The following is a 15,830-nucleotide window of genomic DNA, read 5'->3' as shown; positions in this document are numbered from 1 at the left end:
TATCACAAGTCAACCCAGAGAATAATTAATTATGCTGTAATTTCTTAGGAACTTCCATGCAATGATCACAATCCAATGTAGACAAAACAAAATTCTGATTAGGAATACAGAGTTGTTCAGTTTAGTGGTAGAATCGTGACTTGAGATACTATGAGGAGCATAGATCTGATGTAAAGTTCACTGACACTTGCTCCTGTGCTTGAACTTAGGTGGGTAGTTGACAATGGCTCAAACTGGCATAAGTGTGCATGATTTGGGTCCCATGGGGGGGGGGGGGGGGTCTTTGCTAAGTGATACTCAATCATTGAAGTTTGTTGCATATGGTTGAATTTCAGTGTGGATCTCACTTCAAAATTAATAGTCATTTATCTCTTGCAAGGGGAATATAAGAAAAGAAAGGGAAAAACAGACAAGGTCCCTGTAAGGGCTGAGTCATTTGACCTTATACTCCTGAACCAAACATCTTGCTTACATAAGCAGTTTTGTATTTTTCTATAGACAGTAACTGTCTTATCTCAACTGACATACAGGGTATTTCACAATACACCATGCCCTTACCCAGCCAGAAATATCATTTTGCTTACCATTCACACCTACAGAGCTGAAAATCAATCTTGAGTCTTCATGGCACATTCCAGCTTTGCTGCTTTTGCAGTAGGAACTTTTTCCACTCCAGCTTCATCTTGCCTATATAACATAGGCATTGTGCCCTGCAAATAGAGAACAAAACAAACTTTGAGGTTCCTTTAAACTAACACAACCATTTCATCCTTCTAGCACATGCCTGTGCATAGATTCCCATTCTGCAACTGATATTTATTGATCTAGATTCATATGATCCAAGAAAAGCTTGACTGCATTGCCTTGCGGTAAAATTATAAGGGGAAAAATTCGAATGCGGGGGAGACGGGAGGAGGAAAGCCAAGCTTTTATAACTCTTTGTAAACCTGGTTTATGTAAGCCTGGCCAACCCAGGGTCTAAATGATCTGTTACACTTAAGAAGTGGAAGTGAAAGGCAGCACTGTTGCTCAGCTGCTGGTGCCCCACAGAATCAAAACATTTTTTCTGAGCTACAATTTAAATGGTAATACTCCAACTAATTATAGGAAGCAGCCCCTATGAGGAAGTATGCTTTCCTTCTCAAAGCACTTTACCTTCATCAAGTAAACAGTCCTAAGTGTAATATTAAAAACACTAAAGTTTATACGCATTTTTATTTTGTGCTAATAGAGCAATTAAAAACACGTGCCATCTCAAATTTGCATTTTTATTCTAAAGAGGTTTCAGTGTTTTCCTGCAGATTCAGGTCTATTTGCACATCACTACCTATCAGAAGAATATGAACCTCTTGAGTCTTAATGTTTTAATTAACATAATATTTAATTATTACATTTCAATTAATAAAATGACATTAATTTATTATAATTAATTATTATTTAATTATTGCTGTAGCTCTGGTCCAAGGCTTCAAGGAACCAGCTGGACATAGCCCAGCCTATCAGCCCTCCTGCTGTTACCTGCTCCTCTGTCCACCACTGACATATCTTCTGCACTTGCCTTTACAGACTGTGAAAACAAGCTAGCTTGTTTTAGGTATTAACCTTATTTATACACTAAACCTTAGATCTAACCTTATTTAGATTCCTTAAAACATGAAATCACACTTAGATCTAGCTCCACCTTTACACTTTCCATCTCCTGCCTCCTCCATTCCCACAGACATCTGGCAGACAATAAAGCCATCCTGTAAGAGGCTTGTAGACTTTCTAACAGTGCTGAATAAACCAGGAGAGACTAAGGAGACTTGTGCTTGCCTTCAGGTAAAATGACCAAAGAAATATTCACAGTTGTGAGAAACTTGTATGGTGGAAGACAGAAAGTCAGAACATTTACTACTTTCTAGTGAGTCTATCCATGCAGGCACCAGTCCATTGCCAAGCGCTGCATGAATCAGAGGTACATTTTCCAAAAGATACATCCACTCAAAGTGAGAAGAATTTTCAAGGTTTTCAGCTCCTATTCATCACATTTTACGTACATTCAGATTCCTGGAAAAACTCAACAACGTATTTATCTTATGTAATTACACACAGAGATGCTTGGTCCCTGAAAATCCAACCTCTGGACATATAAGCTTTAAAGTTCTGAGAATTCTTTCACCAATGAGCTAAAAGGCTAAAAGAAATTTTAAATGATGAGAACTCTCACACACTTTTCTGCAGGACATTTATCCACCATAACAAGAATGTCCATAGATCTGTTTAAAAAAAATAAAAAAATGTTAGCAAGACTTAATCCAAGATTTTTTTATTTTTATTTTTTTCAAAATTTCATGTTGTTTATTATGATGGGCTCTAGTCTGGGACTTAAAACTAAGGATGCCCTCTTCCCTGGACCATTCTACATTCAAATCAGTGATATAGGATACAGTAGAACAAGAAGACCAGACACAGGAGGGTTAATAACTGAAGCAAAGGTCTGAGTTCATGAATGGATTTTTCACATATCAGGCTCTTCATCTGAACGCTTGCACACATGCAGACTGGAAGATGCTTTAGTGAAGCAATAAGGTTCTTGGTCTTAATGCTTAAATAACCGGATGCAATTCTCTGGCCTGTTGCACCAACAGTCAAGCTTGAAGACCTAACAGTCCCTCCTGGCCTTAAAGTCTGTGAATCTAGAATTACACACTATTATAAAACTTATGTAAGGGAAGGGAGAATTAAGGCCAAAGAATTACAAAGAGTATTTATGAGCCTGCTACAGTCATCACTAATGTTCATATAATTGGCAAAGAATTTACATCAGGGGCCTGTGGTAACACATGCGTTTATTGAAGGCTTGCACGTTTCATTATAAGCGAATTACTGAGCATATCTAAGCCATTTATTGTGAACTGTGACAAACCCTATAATAAAGTAAACACATGTGCAGAGGTTATTGATGTGGTACGGCTGTTCTGATATTTAAAGGCATTATAAATGATTTCCAAAGCATTTAATAAAAGTGACCTACATTTATATAGCCCCTTTTATCCTGAGGTATCCCAAAAATTCTGGGCAATCTGTGTAGCCTGCCATTGCATTTCTCCAGTTTGCCACTGTCACTCTTCTGAAACCAATTGAGTCAAAAGGCCATCATGCTCAAGTAAGAAAGTGCCTAGACTAGTCTTCCATATGTAAATGGTGAAGGTGAAGTAGCAAAAAGACCTTTCTGACAAGACCCCAAACCGAGTTCTAACATTCCTTTTTAATACCGGTCTGTGATAACAAAACACTGCTGCTGCTGTAGAGATCAGATAGTGTAAATGGAACACCAGACTTCTCCATTTATTTCAGCTCTCTGAAGCTAGTCCTCTCTCTCTCATTCACACAAAGTAAAATCCTAGCAGAAATCACAGAATCATAGAATGGCCTGGGCTGAAAAGGACCCCAGTGATCATCCAGTTTCAGCCCCTCTTCTATGTGCAGGTTCACCCACCATCAGACCAGGCTGCCCAGAGTCACATCCAGCCTGGCCTTGAATGCCTCCAGGGATGGAGCATCCACAACCTCCTTGAGCAACCTGTTCTAGTGCATCACCACCCTCTGTGTGAAAAAGTTCCTCCTAGTATCAAACCTAAACCGCCCCTGTCTCAGTTTAAGACCCTTCCCCTTTGTCCTATCACTATCCACCCTAGTAAACAGTCATTCTCCCTCCTACTTATTAGCTCTCTAAGTATTGGAAGGCCCGTAATCAAATTTTGGGAGACACAGACTGTGGAATGTCTGTGCTGTGTTGTTTTTTTTTTTCAAACTGGTCATTTCTTAGACCTCTTTAGATCACAGTTAAGCTAACCATTTTACTGCTATGGCCAGAAGGGCTGCAATGTCTGACAGGTGGTAAGGACACATAGCTGATGGATGCAGGCAGGCCTGGCACAAGTAGTTACAGGAACCGATTATGTGCAGCTGTGAAAAGATTTGCGAAATGGAGCTGCAGACTCAGGAACCTTCTAAATACTATTGACAAATAATTGAGAGACTCAGGATGTTTTTGGATGAACACTTCCTCCGGTACCAAAGATATATTAAGTAGTTCTTCCCTTCCCTGCACCTGTTAACTTTTACTATCCACTGATAATTAGACTGCTGAAAAGTGCTGGATTAAAATCAAAATTCCCACCATATTTTGATTCTATGTATAGAGTGGCTCAACAAACTGATGTGATATAACTGGGGGGTTGGTGCATGACAGCACAGGAAGAGAAAGATGGGCTGGAAGGATGGGGAGGCAAGATGAGGGGGGGATATCTGACCTACATAATGATATCAATGGCAAAGTCACATTCTTGAGCTTTGATATATTATTAAACATCATACTTCATTACTGTCTTCCTGTCTGAAGGCACTCATGGGGAAATTTCCAATGTACCCAATGGCATTTGAGCCAGGTCCCAACAGTATATGTCATGGTATAAGAAATGTATCCATTCTTTAAAAGAAATAAAGAGCTGTTTAGAAAAAAATCAAACTCCAGAGCATAGACCTGTTCAACCACTGCTGTTTTTATTGTCATACATTGTGCTACTTATATCAATCTTTACTTATTTCAATTTTTATTTTTATCTCTTAATATTGTACTACTATCCATAGATCTATTACGCAGATCTATGTGAGCTTATAGCTGCCTCACACAGACTATAAAATCTCAAACACTTGTTTAGACTATGAGCTTGTTTATTCTGGTCTACAATGACTAAATACACTCTCTGAAGCTAATGTGATTAACTTGGCCAGGCCGATTAGGAAAGAAGTATGTCAAGAATTCCTCATCCAGATGTAGCCTGAGCAGCTCAGAACTTTCTCCAGCAGGAGCACAGTTCTCAAGCTCCACCTAACTTCAAATAGGTGGAGAAACTTCCACAGTACAAAACTAAGGAGGCAGAAAGAGGGGTGGGAGAAGGCAAAGATTACCTTAGACATGTTCACACTTAATGGAATTAATGTTTACTGATTCAATGGAAGCTAAAGAGGCAGCCGCATCATTTAATGTGTTAAACTTGCAGACCTTTGACTCTTTTATGGTTAATTAGCCTTTAGTTTAAGAAAGCCCCAGGTCATAGAACTTCCATCAGCTCTGAATTCAAAGCTTTGCCCTCTCTCACCCTGGCAGTTTACAATGTAATGATGATTGATAGCCAGATGAAAGCGTTAGCTGAGGCCTGTCTTTTTGCATTGTACTGGGAAAGAAATGTAATGATCAATAGCTGCAATGGTTTCAGAAACCATTTTGGATGACTGTGACCTTAATTACCCACTCAAGTAGGCTTTGGTCAAATTGATTTTATACTGTGTTATACTGCAGCAGGTTAAAAATTAACCCTACAATCTAAGATGCATTTTACAAGGTTTCTCCCCGCCTTGTTACTTAAAAATCCCCTTGTCAATACGATCTCAAGCTGAACTTAAGTGTCAGATTTCTACTATAAGAAGATAATGGGCCACATACTTATCTCTACCAGATCTCTACTCAAATGACCAAAGACCTTCTAATATTTGGCTAGTGAGCAGAATGTGAGTTAGATTCCCAACTGAAATAGAGCTTTCTTGCTTAGACCCGGGAATCACAAGCAGCTTTAAAATGCCCCAGACGAGTAGCAGTAGATGCTGTTGTGATGAGAAGCCTGGGTTACAGAAGCAAAATAGCTGACTTTGTTAGAGATCAGCTTGGCAGAACATTCAGAACAGGAAGCACTAATGTTCTGGTCAAGAAGTCCTACTTCCCCACATCACTTAAAGAATACCTTGTACAAAATCCTTATGGAGAAAAGAAAGGAATATTATCCTACCAGAATGAGAGAATCCTCCAGAACAAGCCATGGTGCAGGGGTAGGAAAGATGGGACTTTCTTTGTACTCCTTGAATAAAGGGTAGCATTCAGAACTTTGTTAAAATTGCTGTAGCAGAATTGAAACTATGGTCAAGTCCAAAATTGATGTACATCCCCTCTGTGAGGGCAAAGTTCTTCTGCCAAAGAAAATTCCAGTCTGTAGTTCCTCACCACATAAAATTCATCTTGCAGTTGGAGAAAGCATGGTGATCTATTCCAGATCTGCTCTTACAGTTCAGCCAATGAGAGCAGACAACTTATCATACTACCATTCCAGAAGGAGTCTTACAGCTATCTTTCATAAGAGTTGATCAGTATTTGCACACAATTTGTGCTCCCACAGGAACACTGAAGAACCTTTAGATGGTGCAGACTGGGAAGCCTGTTGAGCACCAGTCCTCAGTCAGCAGCCTGTAATGCTCTGCAGACATAAGTTAGCTCCTAGGCAGGAGACAACAAAATCTGAACCCCACATAAGTTAATGGTAGTTGTCACTTCTTAGTTTAATATAATCCATTAATCAAATTTTGGCTTTAAAATGGCCCAAAATGTTCTCACTTCCACTGATGGCATTTCCCAGCTGGTATAGCAGGCTGCCCCATGTAACAGGCTAAAGACTGACTGTCATTTTCATACTTAGCTGTAGCCCTTCCCAGAAAGCTATTCAAGGGCCTCGTACTTGCCCATGAATGGCCAGAAAGAACAACTCAGGCAGAAAGAATCATACAGTGCTCAGCTTATTGATACACAACAGACAGCAACACATTCCCAGACATCCAGCTGGCACAACAGGGAGCATGGAAGCAAGAGTATGGAAGGAATACATTTTTTAGGTATGTCTTTGCAAAGTAGCTGTCGCTCACCGCTGGAGACATGACAGAGTTCTGATACTCCTGTCTCACTCTGCAGCAGTGACATACTCCAGCCAGGGCAAGTATCTGTACACACATTTCACTAAAGCCTTGATCAGCTCTGATATTTGTTCCATAGAACAAATTACGCTCTTGGCTTGGACTCAGCACACTCTGAAAGATGCTTTTGCCACCTGTATTTAAGGAAAACACTTTCTGTTCTGTTTTATTCCACCTGACACTGATCTCCACATGGACCTGCACTCAGTGAGACAGAACAGCTGCATGATGTCAGGAAGAGGCCTTCCTTAGCCATTATTTTGGTGCAGCTGCATGCCAGCACCTGCAGCTGCTATTACTTTTAACTCCTATCTTACATTTCAATCTATTGATTTTATTCCCAGTCTCCTACTGAATCTTTTTGCTTTTAACTTAGAAATTTCCCTTCTGACACGAAGAAAAGTTTGCAGTTTTGCCTTTGAAATGAAAATGATTCTAGTTATATCATTTGCAGTACTGGTAATGAAGTTCAGACAGCCATGATACTAAAAACTGTAGGTGCTCTTACCTGGGGGCACTACAGGGTGCACTGTCTTTGTTGCTAAGCTGATCTAAATAACTTACCCAGATTAGAAAGCTTTTGTTAAAATTATCATGGTCACAGATATTTTGATATTGTTCTCTTAGACTTTTTTGTGCAGCTCAATACAATGCATCTGGTATCCAATGGAAAATGACCACATTCATTGAAAAGAGAAGTCTCTTTCAAAATGCCGATTTCTTAAAGCAAACACACACTTATAAACTATGCTCTTCGTGTTCGCCTATCTTGTACACGTCACCGATCCTTCCAGAAAAGGGGAAGGGCCTGTCACGTGACAGCCCGATATCCCCGTATTTTGCCTAATACAACATGTGTGGAACACCACTAATATAAAGTGCATCTCTGTCCCTCTCTGGTGATTAAGCCACACAGAGCAAATCTTGAATGTCATTTCTTCAAAGGACCAGAAGTAGCCTGCACCAAAGAATAGATGTAGACATACTTGAATACCTATTTTAATTTCTTGAAATAGCCATGCATTTCTCTTTGGATCTGCCAGAAGACACTGACATCATCTTGCTCTTCTGTTTTTAAGTTAAAAACAATCCACTTAGCACATTTAATTCCTGGAGTCAGTAAGGGACCCTGCAGCAGACACACACAGATTAATCTGCCTTTATATTGGAAATGTTTCTATTTAAAATGCAGTTTTTGGTTAGAGTGTTCTCACATGTGCCATTGCTTCCTCCACATAAAAGAGGGTGCTTTGATATTCCCATTCTTGAAACACATCACCGTGCATTTTAATAATCCCAGCACAAAACTACTAAAGTTAAACCAGCCCCCTGGCCTCTGTATTGTTTGATTATTGACACATGCAGAAATTCTGAACTCTACTTGTGACTTTATCTGGATGCAATGAAGAACAGATTTGCTTAAATTCTTGGTGACAGAAGTAAAAGGAGGATAAAGGAGAGGTTATTTTCCATCACAACTGCTACCTACTTAAAAGAAAATCTCCCCCAAAGCAAAGTTATAATGTGATATCTTGGAAGAACACTACCCCATTCTTCATTCAAACACTGTTTAACTCCACATCAACAAGACAGAATCATATTAACTTGCTAAGGACTCTGAAGATATTGATCAGATCGTTTTAGGTTTCACTGAGACTAGAGCTGGGAAAGGTTAAGATGCACTTCTCTGAAGAAAAGCAGAAAAAGTTTGCTGCCAGGGCAGCCAGAAAAGCTACTCATGATGTTGATAACGCCTTATTCATTCAAACAGCCACTTTGATGAAGTCACTTCTTTTTTCCTGCAGTCCTTCTGCTGTGGGCTGGAAAGGTAATGCCAAAGGAACACATCTGGGAGTTGGAAAAATATTCCATGAACATAGGAACATTCAGCAGAGAGAAAAACGACTGATTGAAACCAGATGAAGCCAGTTCAAGATCTCAGCTTCTACTGCTGAATAACTAAGTCCATGTAAAACTGCCAGGCATTCCCTCTGCCATGTGAGAAACTTAGTCTTCTTCTGACACATACAGAGGTGAGCATATTATCAACTGACTCTACGTTCACAATATCCGTCACTCCCCATGACTCTGGTGAATATTAGTATGTCCTGCAACTTTCAGTCATGGACAATAATCAGAAAATCATTATGCTAGAAGCCCTGACTGACAATCAACAAGCCCCTCCAGTTCAAATGGTGTCTCCATATTAGGATGCTTTGTTGTCTATATACCACAAAAGGAAATCACTGACAAAAGCTGCAGTGTAAACCAGATGAATCTGTGCTTATGTGTTTGTTTCTGAACCATCTGATCATAGTAGAATTAGCAGTCTGTGTGTATGTAGTTTGATGTACAGATTACCTGAGAGAAGCTTGGCAGCCTGGGCATTTGGGCAGTTCAGGCTTTACATGGTCTTGCAGATGTCACCCTCTCTCTCCATACCTTATATGCTGCAAGAAGAGTTCACCACTACACAACTATTCAGCTGAAAGCTCAGGCAACCATGTTCCTACAAGCTGCAGCCTCACCTTTGTCTACATGCTGGCATTTTAAGATTTGTGAGTTGAAATCTTTTTACCCTGTAGGAGAGTGCACCATGGCTCATGAATGATAGTTTTAAATAATACTGCAGCATAAATGATAATGATAACAGGATTACCTGCAAGCAGTAATTTAGAGATGACAAAGAAGTTTGTGCCCCTCATTGAAACACCTGTCTCAGAGAAAGGGACTTTCAAACTTTCTTTTACAACTGGACAGCCTAGTCAAAATTTTCTAGTCAAAGCTAGAAAATCAGACTTTGGTTTGGAAGATTACAAAATAACACCCACAAAAATCACTATTATAAGAATTATTCACTAATGACATGAATATCAGAGACAGAAGAAATTGACTGCCCCAGTATAGGCTCCTTTACATGGTATTAGAAAGAACATGAAAAGGAGAGAGAAAATGTGATACTTGTCAGAGATATCCAAGAAGGTCTATACTTACAACATTCCCATCAGTCACACTTATGACTTTTCCATCAGTGAACAGCACTCCACAAAGATTTAATGCTCAACATGAAGTGCTTTGAAAAAGTAGTAATGGTTGGAATGTTCCTCTGTGTCATTCCCTTTATGAGTCAGTCAAGAAAATTCCCAAATCTTGCTGACTGACTTCCCACTGCAGTTCTAAACAGAAAGGGTATTCTCATAGATGCCCATCTGGTAATTTGGTAAACAAAATTTAAGTACAGAGGTTCAAATTCTAAATGGAACTGGCTCTGGCCTCTAATAATGATGTGTTTTACCCCAGTAAAAGTTCACATGAAAGAGATACATAATTTATGTCACTTTGTTAAGCAATGCTGATTAGAAATTACCACGTAACTTGATCCATGAATGACATATAATCAAGACAGCAATTCCAAGGATAGTGAAGTGAGGTGGCAACCCTTTTCATTCCTGCTGTTTCAATCCAGCAAGTTTTCAGCTGACAAAAATTTCAACATTCACAATTTCACAGCAAATCTTTGCTGTTTTAGGCTGCATTGAGGGCCTTCAAAATACCAGCTAAATTATATCCAGACAAACTAAACAGCCTGGCTTAGTAAATGTAATTCATAATGTAGGCCACTCGAGGGAGTGTATGAGTGGCAGATGAAAAGGTCAAGATGATAACTTATTCATAAACCATGAACAACAATTCTGCTATTGGAAAAAAAAAAAAAAAAAAAAAAAAAAAAAGTACAATTACCAAAGTATTATGTTCTGTGAAGATCAGACAGTACATCAGATTTCAAATGATCTCATAATATCTGTTTCTAATAATTAGAAATTGTTTGAAAAGTGGTTATGTAGGCAGCGCCACTGGGCTGGAGCCCACCTTCCCCTTGGCCTGCAAACACATTGACTGATTTGGATGGTTGCTGACATGGAGAACGTGCTGAAAAGGCTGCCTGACACAGTTGGATTCATAGCTTTTACTGATGGAAAATGATGTTTCAATTGATTATACATCTCTGCCGAATTTCAACTGTGGTCAACATATTTTTGATTTATTTTTTTCTACTTTTCTTTCATTTGTTTACATTTGTCCCATTGAAAGAAGGGAAGCTAATGCAAAAATAAATAAATAAGTAAATAAAATCTAACCTGTTCTTTTCCAGATTTATTTATTTATTTATTTATTTTTTTTAAAGAATACAAACAAACCATCTGGAAATGAAACAAATTCATGTTTCACACTTCTAGATTCTCAAAACAAAACAAAACAAAACAAAAAAAAAAACAATTTGCCTTTTTCATTTATTCTGCTAGGAGCAGAAACTACTGGGACAACATATCTTGGAAGACAAAGGCTTACACTGCAGGTGCACATGAAAATACCAGCACCTGGGAAGGGCCTAACAGATGAAGAAAGCAGAAGCAAGAGGACTGCAAGAGCAGTAGGAGTAAATATCCTAATTCTGCATCTCCATTTATGGGTAGGGACAGTCCTTGTAACTGACAGAACTCAGTGCCAATTTCACCTGTTCATACCTAAGGATTCTCATCTTTCAAGAGAAGGAGAGAGAAATGGGACCCTTATCCTTACCTTCAGGCTACAAGAGAGAAACAAGATGTACTACCCATGGAAGCAATATCTCACAGTCTTCTTTGGTGCCTCCTTCAGCTGCATGTGCATCCAGTCACCATGTGCTGTTGCAGATGCTGGGTCTGCCAGGACAGCTGGTGAGACAGCAAATAGCTCAAAGGAACAAGCTCAGGAGGTGTTCATGGGATTTATGCTGAAAGTTACAGGGTTAACAGTATTTGGGCTTTCTGCACTCTTGTGTTCTGATTATGGATTTGTCCTTATTAGTCACCGTGGGGGAATGACATAAGTCACTCAAACTCCACTAAAGATCCTCTCTCCAGTCTCAGAAACATCTGGTTTGTGTGCTGCAAAACTTATTTATTTAAAAATAGACAGGATATTGAACCAGCATGAGCGAGGAAAGGAGATGCAACCAAGCACTTCAAGCTAAACCCCATGAGAGGAACACATTGAATTGGTGCAAACTGGATGAAGCCCATACTTAACATTAACCTCTTCAATTTCCAGCAGGAAGGACAAAGGACAGTAAGCCAATTGTGTGAGAGAGGGAGGAAAAGAGACAGACTTTTTGTGAACAGATGCTGTAATATCTGTATCAACTGCAATTTACTACCTTAAATTAGCCTCAGCTGTCACAAGAAAAACAGAGAAGTGCAAAGTTAGTATCTCCTGCCATCTCCTCAACTCCACTAAAAACAAGATATGAATATGGAAACTCCTAAGACCTCTTCTGAAAGTCTCACTCGGTTTCTCTGGAACAACCTGCGCAGGTTGGTCATTCCGTTATTAGAGTTCAGCTGTTTGTTCAATATGTATGCTCCATTTCTGTGATGTGGGATGCTATCACCAGACGAGGTCACAGGTGCCACTCCTACACTCCTGCTTCCCCTATGTCAATAAAAATTTGCACCTGAGGTGCAGTGATGATGGATCATGCTTTGTTCTATACCAAAGCTAAAACAGGAAAGACAAAGTCCCTGCCCCATCCATTTTTCCCTTCCTTTCTTTTCCTGTTTTTCCTCTGTTTGGAAAATAGTCTAGCTTGCAGGTGGTCTATAACAACTAGTTTCTTCCCGCTGATTTCAAGCACTGGAATAAATTCTGTAAGCATAACAAATGGATATAGCAGATAGGGAGAAAAAAAACACGTTCCTACAATCAGGGGCTGCTGATGTCAAACAAACAAAAAGCTCTTGCTGATTTAGTCAAAGTCAAATACTCTGCATGCATAGTCCTATTTACAATCTCAGATTTCCCCAAAGACTCAAAATTATTTAAGAGAATTGACATTCAGTTTCCAATCAAAATTTGAGTCAGGGATTGCAAACCTCACACTCTATCTGAGACTCTCAAAAAATGCAGAAATTTTTCTTAATTAATGAGATTTTGAGCATTGAGCTACTAAGGTTCAGTGGTGTCAAAGCATTACATATTTCTCTACTCTCAGAAAAACAAAATATTATTTAAAATAACTAGAGATTACATTTCATATGATTGTGGGAGTGACAAAAATAACCCATTCTGATTGACACAGAAAATAAAAAAGATGTTATTCAATTCCACAGAAATGGTGTGAATCCAAAGAGCTGTATAAGATCAACCGGCATAGAATTTCTTTTATATTAATTAAATAATAATGCTATGAAGAACAAAAGTAATGCCACCTAGAAAAATCAGAAGGGCATCCTTTAATCACTTGCACTATTTTTACTATGGGATTTAAGAAGACCGATCTGGATGCCTGCCTATCTTAGAAAAAACAATGACTAAATATGCAGCCATGTCAGCACAAGAAAAGAGAATTTCACACGTGCTAGATCTGGTCTCATCCTGACTCATTAATGCTTCCTGCTCAAAGGTAGAGGTAATAACACTTGGGTGTTACTTGGAGCTCATGCAGGCCTGGATTTTCCCATGAGAATTCTCTACATTCACACTGAGCAGAAGTTCTAAAGAAACATCCAAGCATTGGGGTTAAAGGCAGAGTATCCCAGTACAAATACTAGCATTTAGCAGTATAAGTAGCTACAAAGAAATGAATAGCAAAAGGAACAAATCTGGAGGTTAAGCAAGTTTGTAGACATTGAGAGGAGCTGATTGAATACCTCACCCCATCATATAGCTACAAGCTTGCTTACTTTCATGGGACTAATTCCTAATTCATTCCAGGTTCAGCAGCATCAGAACAGCATTCCAAACCTGAACTAATGGGTGTGGTGCCTCACAGGTCACCTCCCCAGCAGGTGCACACCACTGCAACTCCAGCAATGAGCAGCCTTCCCAGCTGGTGTAAATCAGCGTGGCAGCTCTGACATCACTGATGATTTACACTGAAATGGAGGACCTGTGTGTACATACTTCAGATTCCTAGTGCTTTCCTTTTACTAAAATGGAATCTGTTCAGCTGCAGGATCTTGGAGGACAGAGATGGAGGAAAGCAATTTAAGCTCTATTTAAGCTCTCTCCTATGTGCCGATGTATTATACAGAAGCGTCTCAACTAGTTTTATTGGTCTCTAGGAACTTTTTTTTTTCTTTTTTTTTTTTTCTTTCTTTCTTTTTTTTTTTTTTTTTTTTCTCAGAACAGCAGGCAAGTATTAGGAGAAGGGCTATGTAATTAAAGTAAAACATTAAAATGTCACATAGCAATTAAGAAATAAAGAGCCGCTGTACTATTTGACAGTGTTTTTCCACACATGCAGGCCAAGCAATCAATGGCATATCCAAGCCCAACCTTTGGAAAAACAGAATCCCCCTCATCTCCTGTGCTGCCTGCAGTGCTGCTAAAAGAAAAAAACAAAACAAAACAAAACCCCACCAAACCTACAAAAAAATCAAAACAAAATAAAACAAAGAACATGCGACCACCTCCACATGTAAGTAGAGATATTGATCATTGTGAATGCAAAGGCATGCATCTTTTTGTTGTGACAAATTTGGGAGAAGGAAGAAAAATATTTGATTAACTTAGTAATGAGGAGTTTCCACGGCTAAGGTACTACATGATAATATGGAACGAACAGCAGCCCATTGTTTGGGAGCAAAATGGAGCCCTGTATGGGATCGCTGCTGGATTCAGCACACCGCAGATGGAAGGGGGGAATTACACCACACAGTTGCCAGGGGGAGGAGAGGGCATGGTTCTCTTACAGTTTTATTGGCTTTGCGTACAGGTCACTAAGTCAAGCATTGAAACACACGCACAAACACACACTCACACATGTACACGCTGCAGCACAGAGTATGTCAGGGCTGGGAGGCAGCTGAAGCTGAAAGTTTAATGAGAGCCTGACACTAAGCTAACAAGGTTTTCAAACAGTGGCTAACAAAAAACAGGGATTGGGGAGACTGTTTGGTGCCAAGATATTTGTTTTAATATTAACAAGGGCTGAATTCAGGCAATAAAAGACAAGGAGAAAAATAATATCTTCTGAAAGTGCTGAAAGCCAAGCTGTTCAATATTTTAAACAACATATGTGTTTAAATGAGATTTTTTTTGAGGATAAGAAAGAAAATCTTTGAGCATGAAGCAGAAGCAAGCAGCTAGCAATACAGAACTTCAGCAAATACGTAACAGCTAAAATCATTTTCTCTCCCACATATCTTTAAAACCTGACATAACCTTAGCTGTGGGATGATTTGTACACAACAACCCAAAGAGTTTCTCCATATTTCCACAGAGGTTTGGAGAAGATAATTTAATACGAGCCCCATTAATTGTTGCTGAGCATCTAAATGTATGATATTAATTCACAATCTAATTAGGGGAAAGACATCATTAAGACCAAAACAATACATACCAAGATTTTTTTTGAGTATTGTAGGATTAGCTCTTTAAGAGATGCAAGTGGCAGATGACCACTGGCAGATGACCAGGGCACATAGATAACAGATACAGACACCAGTAAGAGTTATCAGTGCTGATAGCAGGTACAGACAGGTTGATAAGGATGAGGAGGGAGTATCAGACAAATTCCATGGGTGAAGAAAATGTGTAGATCAGGACTTTTCAGGTTGGAAAAGATAGGACTGGGGAAAGATGTACTAGAAGTCTATAAATGTAAAACTTATGTGGAGAAGGCAAACAGAGAATTAGTATTCTCAGGTTGTATAACACAGAAATTAGAAACCTTTATCACTCATGCACCAATTAGGAAGAGCAGAAGTAGCTCTTTCCAACGTACTCCCAACTCTAACCATAGCAAGTAAGTTTGATATCACATTGTGATTCAAATGAGTCCGGTGTTAAATCGTGACCAACACCAGATTGAGAAAGGCAGTTTGAAGGTTTTCCTTTTGCTTTCTCATGAAGTAGACAAGCTCTCCTAAGCATATTTTTCAAAGATAAAGCCTTCAGAAGTACACCAAATGAACTAGTTTGCTGTTTTAAGAGTTATGAAGCAAAGCACAAAGAATGGTTCAAATTTGGCCCACATATGGTTATGTATCAACATCAAGAAGTCC

At 39.1% G+C, this 15,830-nt stretch overlaps 1 long non-coding RNA gene across 1 annotated transcript in view; it reads right to left on the bottom strand.

The window, feature by feature from the left end:
* LOC140253941 (uncharacterized) overlaps nucleotides 1-15,830 on the bottom strand; it is a 115,916-nt gene that overhangs the window by 53,040 nt on the left and 47,046 nt on the right. Inside the window, exon 2 of the long non-coding RNA XR_011904028.1 lies at nucleotides 585-710. This is a non-coding gene — a long non-coding RNA (uncharacterized lncRNA). The remainder of the gene's footprint in view (nucleotides 1-584; nucleotides 711-15,830) is intronic.

Source organism: Excalfactoria chinensis, chromosome 6 (genome assembly GCF_039878825.1).
Source record: "Excalfactoria chinensis isolate bCotChi1 chromosome 6, bCotChi1.hap2, whole genome shotgun sequence".
Classification (NCBI taxonomy): domain Eukaryota; kingdom Metazoa; phylum Chordata; class Aves; order Galliformes; family Phasianidae; genus Excalfactoria; species Excalfactoria chinensis.
Note: the sequence above shows the minus strand (reverse complement) of the source record. Positions and strands in the feature narration are given on the sequence as shown.